Source organism: Prosopis cineraria, unplaced genomic scaffold (assembly GCF_029017545.1).
Source record: "Prosopis cineraria cultivar Desert tree isolate PC_DT_omini unplaced genomic scaffold, ASM2901754v1 PC10, whole genome shotgun sequence".
Taxonomy (NCBI): Eukaryota; Viridiplantae; Streptophyta; class Magnoliopsida; order Fabales; family Fabaceae; genus Prosopis; species Prosopis cineraria.
Genome location: NW_026555341.1, coordinates 25562270 through 25574859, shown reverse-complemented (window position 1 = coordinate 25574859; position 12590 = coordinate 25562270).

Here is a 12590-nt window from a genome sequence, read left to right as displayed (position 1 = left end):
GCCTTGTGCTCTGTCTCTGCATGCAAAATCACACGTGAAAGATTTTAGTGTTCATGCAAGTTTTAGAACTTGTGTTTCATTATATTGTGATTGAATGCAAAACCACGTGTGAGACTGATGGGAGCCATGTGTGATTTGTCACTGGTTAAACAATCACACTTTGTTTTTTTGTTGAGTCTTAAAACCTCTCAAGTCAAGCTAAAATTGTTCACATGTATAATCATTGGTTCATAAATTCATATCCCTTGTTCATGTAAAATCTTGCTTGAGCTATGCTGTGTTTCACACATGAATATGCATCAGACAAGTTTATATATTAATGCTTGAAATTTCACTCGTGATATGTTTCTGGTTCCACATAAGTTTTGATCACATTGAATGGCCTTGGCATTTTGCCAGCCATTTCACACATAAGAGAGTAGGGGTTCCATGCATGATTTATCACATAGAATTGATGACAGTTCTTGCTGTGCAAAACCATGTGTGAGAGCAAGTGGTGCACTCGTAAGTTTCAGCATTTTGTTATGTTAGTATATTTATAAGTGCTAAACCACATGAGAGAGCAATGAGGCACCACGCATGATTTAACGCACAGAACTGAATGATTATTCATGAGTGCTAAACCAAGCAAGAGAGCAATGAGGTACCACACGTGATTAAGCACACAGAACTGAATGATGTTTCAAAAGTGCAAAACCATGCGTGAGAGGACAAGATGTTCACGCGTGATCTGTCACATTCAATTTTGTGAAACTTCCTTAATGCATAATCATGTGTGATTATATCAGTCACTCACAAGTAAATGCACTAACGGATAGAATCACTAATCCAATGGTCTGTCAACTTCTAAAAACTATATAAATGATTCATTTTGAATCAGAATAAGGACTAATGATCTTTGAGCAAACAAATTGTCTTTTTTGCATTTAAAAAGCTTTCAAATTGTGATTTTATATATTGCATTCATTCATTATTCTTAAAAAGAATTGTGAAAAGCTATCAAAGGTCTATAAGTTTTTGAGTTGTATTCTCATCTACTCTTTAAGAGAGTTTTCTGTAAAAGATTTTATTATCTTCTTAGAAATCTTGAAAAGGAATTATTTAAGTGTTGTAACAACTTGCTAGATTGTAGCAAGGTGTGTTAAGTGAATCAAGACAAGGTTAGTCTTGAGAGTTGTACTGTGGTGACAAACACCCATTTAAGCTTGTGATTTTAGTTGAAAATATCAAGTGTAATCTTGAGGATTGGACGTAGGCCAAGTTTATGGCTGAATCAGTATAAATCTTGATTGTCATCTTCTTCCTTCACTCTTTAGCTCTTCACTCTTTTTAAGTTCCCCAAAGTACCAAATGTCACCCAATTCACCGCCCTCTTGGACAGTTTATGCTAACAAATATCACATTCATCCACATTCATAACATATTTTCCACTCAATCTTAGCCCCAACTACTTATTTCATCACATGTTTACACATAAGGGCTAATATTCACAAATATTACCATAAATCTCTACAATTTCTCTATTTCACAACTCAAAACATACATGCAATCCTTATGGCAACTCATATACACAAAATTCACACTAAATTAATTCATTACACAAACTCAAGGCTTCTACACAACCATTGCAACACTATGCTAGTCAAAACTCTTTTCCCTTGCCCTGATTATTGTCCTGTCCTATAAAAATGTAATCATGAGGGTGAGATAAAAATTTTAGTAATGGAATAACTCACTACTATTAACTAGCACATGCAACTATATAAAAGTAAAGCATAATATATCCTTAATCATAATATAATCAGATTTTTATTTTAAATCACCACAACATATATCAATTCACTCTTTCTCTACTTATTTTTCACTTTCCACCACTTTTCCACATATAGCATGATCATTACTGATCAAACCTCCAAATCACCTTGACTCGAAATCATAGGCTCGCCTTAGATCAATATATACTCTCATTGACCTTGAGCTCAATTTTAATGGTAGAATCACCTTCTAAAGGTGTCAAATCTCACTTTTGAACTATAGTTTCCCCCAATGCATACAATGAAGTGTCATTGACTTTAACACCTTATCACTTAGATACTAAGGAGTCTAAATCTTCAACACCACACCTCAATAGGTACTAAGGAGATAATCTCCAACACCGTACCTCGAAAGATACTAAGAAGATATAATTCTCCAACACTGCACCCTTGTTAGGCACTAAGGAGAATATGACATATGGTCTTATCACCACACTTCACACAAGTGAACTCTCACCCCTATGATCATGCTTTTCGAATCAATCATAGGTTCTAAATCACTATCATACATGTTTTCTAATACATAGCATATATATACCTAACACATGAAATCACATGTTTTAACTCTTCTATTAGATCAAAACCATTTCATGCAACATTCATAAAATGCCATAAATCATGCTTAGTTTAAAATCATTTCATGCACTAAATAACATACTTGCATACATTTACAATAAATAGTCAAATAGGAAAAGTTATTTGGTTATCTTAGCCCTTCTATCACTAAAAAGGTTACTTATAGATTTCAACTACCACTATAGCTTGTCACAACTTCCTTTCTTAACTCATACGCACGATATGCCAATCTATACATAATTGGCACAATTTAGTCAATTAGTCTAATTTGACCAAAAGCACATAATTACTAACTATGACTATAACTAGCCATTCATTCCTTTCCACTTATCCATTATAGGTTCACTACCACTAAATTACCACTTTACATTACTTCAAATGATCTAATTCCACTCAAACATAATTTTTATCCTAAAATCTCAATGAATTAGGGCTAAATTAAGCCTATGAGTTCAAAGCTCTATTGTTCAGCTCTAAACCAATCAAAAAGCTTTAATTTAACTCCCAAGAACTTTTTTATTACTATTAGGCAAGAATCAAACTCCTTAAATTTTCTCAATTTAATTTCTCTATAACTCATATTTAAAGACATTTGGGTAGAATGAAAGGTAAAGGTTATATGTAGCTTACTCGATAAGTTACTAGCCAAAGATGCCTTTCAATGTTTTGAAATAGCTTGCCCTAACACACCTCAACTTCTTCTCCTATCCTTCTCATGTTTTTTTTAATTTCTCTCTCTAAAATTTACCCTCATTTCACGACTTAAGAGGTCATTTTTTAGTCCATGCACTATGGCATAGCACTAGCCATGGTGCAAGGCACAGTGAGAAGAATTCTCACCACACATACTTGCTTCGACTCAAAATGTGATCCTTCCAACCATCTTTGCCCATTCAACATTCAAAAGACACAAATCAATAACTAATTATTCAAATCTCTAACCCTTTACTAATTACCACTTTACCCTTGATTAATAGTTAATCACCAAATTAAGAAATCAAGATGTTATAATTCTCCCCTCTTTTTAAGAATTTTTCCCCAAAAATTCATAAAACACCTACATACATACCTATGAAAATAGATGGGGATACTATTGTCTTATTTTATCCTCTGTCTCCCAGTAGTGTCACTAGGAGCCATGCCTCACCAAAAAAACCTTAACCAATCATGTAGTTTTGTTTCTAAGCTGTTTCTCCTTTACATCCACGATTTGCTCTAGCTCAACTTTAAAGGTTAGATACTCTTAGAGCTCAATATCCTTTGGCTCTATCACACACTTACCTTTTATACTCTGAGAAAAATTAAAACAAAAAATAAACTCTCAAAATCCTAAAACAAAAACAAAATAAAATAAAATAACTTGTCAAGGTAATCAAGATAAAAGTCAAGGAAATTTTTTACAAAAACACAAGAGATGTTGCTGTCAGATAAGATTCATATTTTACGCACTTTATCCATTCATTTAGGACTTATTTTACATGTTTTATTCCCCACTTGGGTGCATTCATGATGTCAAAGGCAAGAAAATCATCAAAGTGGCAAAATTATGCACTAAAGGTATTTTAGTCCAAAATTATAGTTTTTATAAAAAAAATTGGGTTACTGTTGTGTTCCATGTGTTTTATGTCCAGAAGAATGAATATGAAATTATTTTTTTCAAAATTCAATTTGGTTTGGAATTTATAAAATAAAAATCATATTTCGAGGTTGTTGAATTTGTTGACCAAAATAGGGTTTTATGTGCATGCATGAGCTTTCACACATCATAACCCTTGAATTTGACATTATTAATATTATTACATGATAATTAATTAATTCCATGTGCAAGAATTTGTTTATTAGGTCACATGAATGTTTGACTTTGATTTTATGTTTATTTTGTGACTTAAGTAGCACATATGGACTTGGACTTTTGCAATTGTTTAAGAATCATGGAAGAGGGCTAAATTAGGCATTAGTGGCATGACTTTTAGGGCTGAAAAGGGAGAGAATAATCAAATTATTTGAAGTGAGATTATTCTTACTTAGGATATTCCATTTAAACCAATGAGAGGAAGCCACCAATTTGAGCATGTGAAAAGTGTATATCTCGCCCTAACTTTTTATTTTCCTTTTTGTTTTATTTTTTTCCCTCATTTTCAGCTGATCATTCATGCCCCATTCAACACTTTTCACCCAAGAAACTTAACCCTAGCCACCACACACAATCTTTCACCACTTCCTTAATTATCATTTTATATTTTCTCTCTTGTTCTCTATTATTCTTCATTTTCTCTTATTTTTCCAGCCATGGTAGCCTAATTCTCTCCTCCATTTCTCTTCATCTAACTATTGGATCCTCACCAAATCACTCCCATTCTTCTCTTCTCGCTTTCCTCTACACATTCCTGCTACTTGATCATCCATTTCATGCTTCCTTTTCTACTTGATTCTATAAAGGTGTTTGGCCACTTTGCCATTCCCATAGAGGACTTGAAAAATATTGAAGGTTAAATCATTTTAGGTTGAAGGAGAATGGAAGCTTAATGAACCATTTGGGTCTTCACTTTTATAACCCTTTTATTTTTCTCTTAATTTGTCTTCATTAATAGACTTGTAAGACTATAATTTTAGATTGCTATATCTTGGCTTTACAACCATAATATTGGTTGTTATTTTTGTATGGAGATTAGTTTAATTAATGTTAAATTTTAGCTTGTTTTTTTAGCTATATTTTCAACCACTCTTGAACTTTTCATAATCTTAAATGTTCCTGAGTGTTTTAACATTACTTGTGCTTTTTCATAATCTTGAGAGTGTTTGTTAGGCTTGCTTGTGATTTACTATAATTTTGGGGGCCATTTTGGGGTGTTAAGGGCTGAGCATGCTTGCTGAAATTTATCATTAATCACCTAACTTGGGCCTAAAACTAAATTAGGGAGTTGAATTAGGCTCTAGAATCCTAGGCTTAATTAAGGTCCCTAGTGAAGTTAAGTTGCTAAAGATAATTATCCTAGGGGCTTCATAATTTGGTTAGGAAGAGAAAAATTAAGGGTTACTAATTTACATTTCATAAGTGATTAGGATTTGAGCATTAATCTAACTCCAAGTGCCTTATTTCATCCCATTTTCACAAACTTGCTAGCTTAGGTCTTTAGGCTTTAATTAGGTTAATTAGTGTTTTATTTTTAATCAATTAAAATCAATCAACTTTTGAGATTTTTATTTTAATTTAATTAATTAATAAGCTCTAGATTTAATCTTTAAATACCTCTTTGGGAGATAACTTAGGTTGCCACTATACTGTATAGTTAGTTAATTTAGTTTAAATTGCTAAGTGTGCAATCACTTGGTTCAGCATCTTAGTTAAAATACCTCATCAACCACAAGCAAACCATTAAAAAGAAGCAATGTCATAGAGAGATCCTCACAAGGATCGTGCACTCAAGTTTTTAGGATTTAACAATTTCACTTAAAGTCTTTTAACGAAAATGCCCTACCATAAGCTTGTAATCCCTCTACCTCTCCACCACTAACGTGCAAATGTTCTCAAAAATCAAATAAACTTTAATGGAATGTAATGTTGCTATGAAATAGATGCTCTTGGATTTGCATGTGAAAGCTAGGATTTGGCCAAGGAATTAAGTCTAGGTCACAATGTAAATATGCCACAATATTTAAATCTTTTTAAGACTTCACTAAGTAGATACAAAGTGAAAAATGAATGGAATTGTAGGTGGAATGGATGTGAAAGAACAAAATATGTGTTTTGTAATCTAAGTATCAATTCTTTTATTCAAACTTTTTATTTTCTTTTTCACTTTTCATTTTTGTCAATTTTTTGTCTTGTTTTGTTTTTTATTTTTTATTTTTTGTTACATATATAGTCAACTTGGGTATCAAGTAATAAGATAATAATGCACTTGTTCTTTGAATAAAATGGAACAATGGAAGAATGAAGAATGAAAAAATGAGTTGTATCCACTAAATTAAATCAAAGAGAGATGAGAATGTTGAAACATACTTTGAAAATAATACGTGCAATCTATGGTAAAAAAGGGATAATATTTAAGAAATGAATAAAATAAAGAAAAGGCTCAAAGGGCTAACAAAAAAGGGTGAGTAATCCATTAGAGTTGGCCTTTTAAGTCTCTTGGCTATTTTTAATGAATACAATTATCATTTTTCCTACAACAAATGCAATGATGCAACCTTGATTAAGAGGAAGAACAAATTCTAGAGGGTACAAATTGTAAAGACAAAACCACACAAAAGTAGGGTCTTTTCCTCTCTAATTAATTGCACACAATCTAAAATAAAGTTTGTTTAAAAAGATAGAACAACTAAGGTAACGTCATTTCAAGAGTTTCAATTCCAAAATTCCAAAAAAGGTTTCTCAAATAACCCAAGAAAAAATAAAATTTTTTTTTTATGATTTTCCAAATCTTTTTAAGAAAATCAAATATTTTTATTTCCTCCCCCACACTTAAATCATGCATTGTTCTCATTTTATGAATAGACTAGTGATATAATAAGGTATGATCAATATAAAAGCATACATGACAAAAGTGGAAGTGTAGATTTTATTTAAATAACAACTAAAACACAAAACTAATAAACCAAACAAAGCAAATAAACTCTAACTTTTTCTACTAGATTCATCTTCCCCACATTTGTAATTTACTCAATCGACAAATCAAAGCATAAAACAAAGTAAAGGAAAGAGTAAGGGTGAAGAAGATACAACCTAGTTTAAGTCTCCTCAAGATTTTGAAGTTGAAGTTCTCATCGCAGAGTAACATCATGAAACTTTTCATTGTGATCCTCCTTCCAAGAATCTCAAGTGGTGGTGGCTCAGGGGTAATTGATAATAGCTCCAAGATGTATGGTATAGATTATCCCTTTAAGTCATATGAGATATAACTATTAATATTTGCTTTTTCAAACAAGAAAGCATAGCGTGGAACATGATTATAAAACATGATATATGAGATGGAATTATGTACAAGGGAATGAAAAAGAGATTTGTTAAGATAAGGAAGGAAACCATTAAAATCAATAGAATCAAAGAGGATGTTATGAAAAGATATAAGAAGATAAATGTCTCCTTTATTTGGTGCAAGGTCACATGATATGATCTCCTTGGAAAAGGTTCAAGCAAGCATGTTTCCCTCTTCTTGAAGTGGCACAATTTCTTTTTCACTTTCTTCTTGCTTGACACCCTTAGGAATACTTTGATCAAAACTTTCTTTGAAACAAATTGTAAGTAGCTCCTCAACCTTCTCATTCTTTTTAACCACCATGCTAATGTAGTCATATCTTGTATTTCATCAAGTATAGAATCACTTTCCAATAGCTTGGGAATCAAGTGAACATCAAGCTTGAGCGGTAGTGACTTTAAGCATTTAGTCTCAACAGTGGTACCTACATCAACACAAGAAACCAAACCTTCCTCATACCTAACCATTTCAAGTGCAGTTGACATTCTATTATCATCAAGTAATTCATGAGAAGAGATATTACCCTCATTCAAGTACTCATAACTTCCAAACAATTTTAGCATTGATAATCATTCAAACAAGTACAAGTTACTATGAAAGTATGAGAGTATGAATCAATGCTTGACAATAAGGCAAGATCATCACTAAATTCTTCAATTATAAGATCAACATTATTTAATTTAACTTTAGGCTTTTTAAGATCATTTCCTTTAACTTCAATTTCCTTTTGCTTTAAGTCCTTCGAACTCATCTTTTCTTATAGCTTGTCCTCAATTCCATGTAGATTATAACCTCTCCCTCTACAAATTATAGTCCAGCCACATATTTGGTATAAAAAGATGCTAACTTAATCACCATATCACTATACCAAACTAAAATCAAGTAAATTATTTGAAAGCGCTTGGGAACCCAAGACTTTTTTAATAAAATCATTTGAAATGAAATACATATTAAACATTGCATAGTGAAAGAAAACTATCATCATTCATCACACTAAACACATGCATGTGGCACAAAGCCACGAACTCCCATTTTGTACCACTATGTGCCATGGCATGTGACACTATGTGCTACGGTACACATGATAGAATTTTATTATCATATGATAATTCGCTGAGGCAAACTTTTGGCATGCATTGTTTCCATATACGACGTCTAACTAGAGTGATTTAAATGCCCACATGAAGCTTATTTCACAAGCTAGCTAATGAGATAAGTTTGGATACAATCTAATGATCCAATCTAAATTTGGATACTCATGTGCAAAAAGTTACTTTTTTAAAAAATTTCACATACCAAAATGTTCAAATCATACACTTTGTCTCATTAAGTTGTTTTGGGCTTAGAACTAAGTCTAAAAGGACCCAACATACTTGATTGAACAATAACCACAACATCCATACATATAAATCAAGATTTAGCCATTCACTCACCTTTTGACACAATAGAAGGCTATTTTTCACAACTTTCACATAAACATTCTCTTGGCCAAACATTTGCACCACCACAAAATCCTCATGATCAATATATTCAAACACATACATAAAGCAATCTCAGCCTAAAATCACATTTCACCACTTTTTAACACAATTGGGCTAAGATTTACAAAAACTAACACATTTTACCATAAAATTCACCTCTTGCACTTTCACAACATAATTTCAATCAAATTTTATCCCATATCACATGATTCACTACATTTATCACATTTTCACACATACAGGGCTATGATTCTTAAAATCATTACTAGTCATAGTTTAAAACATGTATATGGCATCCTATGGTAACTCTGAGATCTTACGAGAGTAACTTAGCTATATTGGTCCAACATCTTTCCTTTTTCCTGACTTACTGCTTTGACCTGTAAAAATGCAATCACGAGGTGAAATGATAATCTTAGTAATAAAATAACTTGCCACTACTAACTATCACAGATAATTATAAGCAAATATTGCATATTTATACATTCAAACATAGCATACAACATAGTTTCACATCATAAAAACATTTTCACGACAAACTATCACCATTATTAGCATGATTAACTACTATCTAAACTTACGTATCACCCCAATTGAAACCATAGAATCTTAATAGGCCAATACACACTCATTGACCTGAGTGCACCTTTAATAGTAGAATCACCTTGCTAAAGATATTTTATCCTACTTTTGAATTACGGTTTCCCCCTATCACACATTGATTGGGGTGTCGTTACTCCAACACTGCATCACACAGACGTTAAGGAGGTATGATCTCTAATACCATACCCCACATGGGCACTAAAGAAATAATCTCTAACACCGTACCTTAACAGGCATTAAGGAGATGAAATTCTCTAACACTGTACCCCATCAAGTACTAAAGAGAATAATGCCATATGGATTTCTCACTACTTCTCCTTATAGGTGAAATCCTACCCCTATGCTCATGCTTTCATATCAATCACTTGTTTGTATTCAAAACCATATATATAGTATATAATTGTATATTTTCACTCATTTGTTTAATTGAAATCCTTTTCATGCAACAATCATGCATTGTCTCAAAACATGCATTACTTTAAAATAATTTTATACAATGGCTATAATACTCTTTAATAGTTATATTAGACAGTCAAATAGAGTAAGTTATTCGGTTATTTCAACTCTTCTATCACAAGTAAGGTTACCCATGGATTTCTCAACAACTAATGCTTCCTTACATACTTCTTTTCTCTATCTACACTCATAACACGCCAATCTACATATAATTGGCATTATTAATCATTAATCAAATTGATTAAAAGTACTAATTACTACTAAAAACCACACTTATTATTTCTTTTCCTTTTACTTAGCCAATTTAAGCTTATTACCTCCCAATCACTCCTTTATATTACTTCTATAGATCCCACTACATTTTTACTCAAAATTTCCACTCCTTTTTCCTCTTATTTAAGGTTAATTTAAGCTTACAACTTTAAAGCTTTATTATTTAATCCCAAACTAGTTGCAAAGCTTTATTTTGATTCTAAAGAATCTTTTCATTACCCAATGGTAAGAAACAAACCTCTTAAAATTCCCTGATTCAATCTTCTATAACTTATATTAAGAGAAATTTGTGTAGAATCAAGATAAGAGTTGTCCAAAACTTACTCGATAAACTATTGGTTGAATTTCCTAAGCTCACAAGAATTCTAGCCCTAACATAAACTATTGTTGAATTTCCTAAGCTCATAAGAATTCTAGCCCTAACAGAGACTTCCTTTCTTCTCTTCTTTGTTCATGTTTTTCTCCCTTTTCCCTTTGATTTCTATGAGCTAACCATGCATTTACTAGCCACTTTCTGTGCCATATACTGCGACACGTGGCATAGTGAGAAAAATCATCACCTCATGCACATGCTTCATTCTGAAACGTGATCACTTCACCCATACCTATTCACCCAATATTCCAAAGAGTCTAAACATCAAACCTTCATCCAAAATCCTAATCACTAATTAATTACTAATTTACCCCTAATTAGCAATTAATTTCATAATCAAAAAAATTAGGATGTTACATAAGCCTTGCATATTAGCCTCTTTTACTTCATGATTAGCCTTAGATTTCTCATGCTCTTCTTCCATAATTGGCATGGTTTCAAGAGGGATAGGTGCAGAATTTTAATTCAAATTTACATCTTAATACATTGCTCTTTGAAATCAAGATATGGTTCAGCCACTATGTCTTATTCCCCTACAAAAGAAGGTAAACAACCTTTCTCAAGCATCATGGTTAGAAAAAAGAAGTGCATTATGCACTATCAACAATATCACAAGAAATATTTTGAGTTTCATCCACATAAGGCACATTATTTTCAACATATACATTATATTCATGCTCATCATCACACATGGAATAAGAAACATGTGCATCAATTTTCAAAGATTCATCAACAACATCATTGCTCGGTATATCATGCTCTTTCATAACACAACCATTATGCAACATCAATTTTTCATGCTCATTCTCCAATATATTAGGGGACTCACATATGATTTCCTCATCTATATCATCATCATCATTATATGAATCATGTGACAACTCATTAGAAGTAGAAAACAAAGAAGAATCCACTTCATTAGGAATAGGAGAAATTACCTCTTGAAGCAAAGGTTGGATTGACTTATTCTCTTTTAGAGATTGAGTAGCTTGAAGTTTATTTATGATCTTAATAACTTCATGAGCAACTTTTTGTGTATCTTGAACTTGAAACATATAATTTCTCTCTTGTGGGGCTCAAGCAACTCAATGTGGTTCATAATATTCTTTGAGAATAGTATAATCATAATAGAAGTGGGATGCTCATAATTTTTCTAGATAATCAATGTCAATGTGTGGTGTATGCTCAACATGGATGCTTAGATGGGATGCAAAACTCAAGGGATTGAAAAATTTAATATCGTAACTTGGATGGAAATGATCATAATATGTAGGTGGATAACCAAAATTTTATGGTTGAAATTGACTATGAAAATGGGATGTATAATCAATGTTAGGTTCTAGAAATAGGTGAGAATAGATGTGAAATGAAGGATGGAATGAATAATGATGATGAAACCAAGCCATAAAATGCAATAAAACTTATATCTACGAGTAATGATGTAAATTCAAGTAAGCTAGAATGCAAAAACAAAGTGATAGCTCAAAACATAAAAAACAAAAGAAATTTTATTTTTTATTTTCCAAAAACTCAAAAAAATAAAATAACCACACAAATCAAAATAACACAAAATGAACAAAGAGAAAAAGTTAGAAATGCTCATAAAGCTTTAACATTGGAAGATGTGTGTTGTTTTTGAGTCTAGTAGATTGTTTTTCCTCCCCAGAGCAATCCACTTATCCAATCAACCTAAAAAATTACAGACCAACAGGGGAGATACAAGCCAAAAACATACTAAAACTTTAGAATTTTTTACTAGATAAAGACTTCCTAGTAATTTGTTGAAGTTGAGCTTCAGCACTCTAGAGACAGGATTTCCTCCAAAATGATCTAGTGAGCTTTCTCCTCAAATTCAAAAATTTTAGGGTATCTAAAACTCAAACAATTAACACAAAAGTTATAGCTAAGATAACAAAGAGAACAATGAGATAAAAAAATGACCCAATTTGGATAAGTACACAGAGAGATATGCACCATATAAATTACCTCAATGCTTTAGATTTCTCCAAGATAGGCAATTTAACTTTGTTGTCTT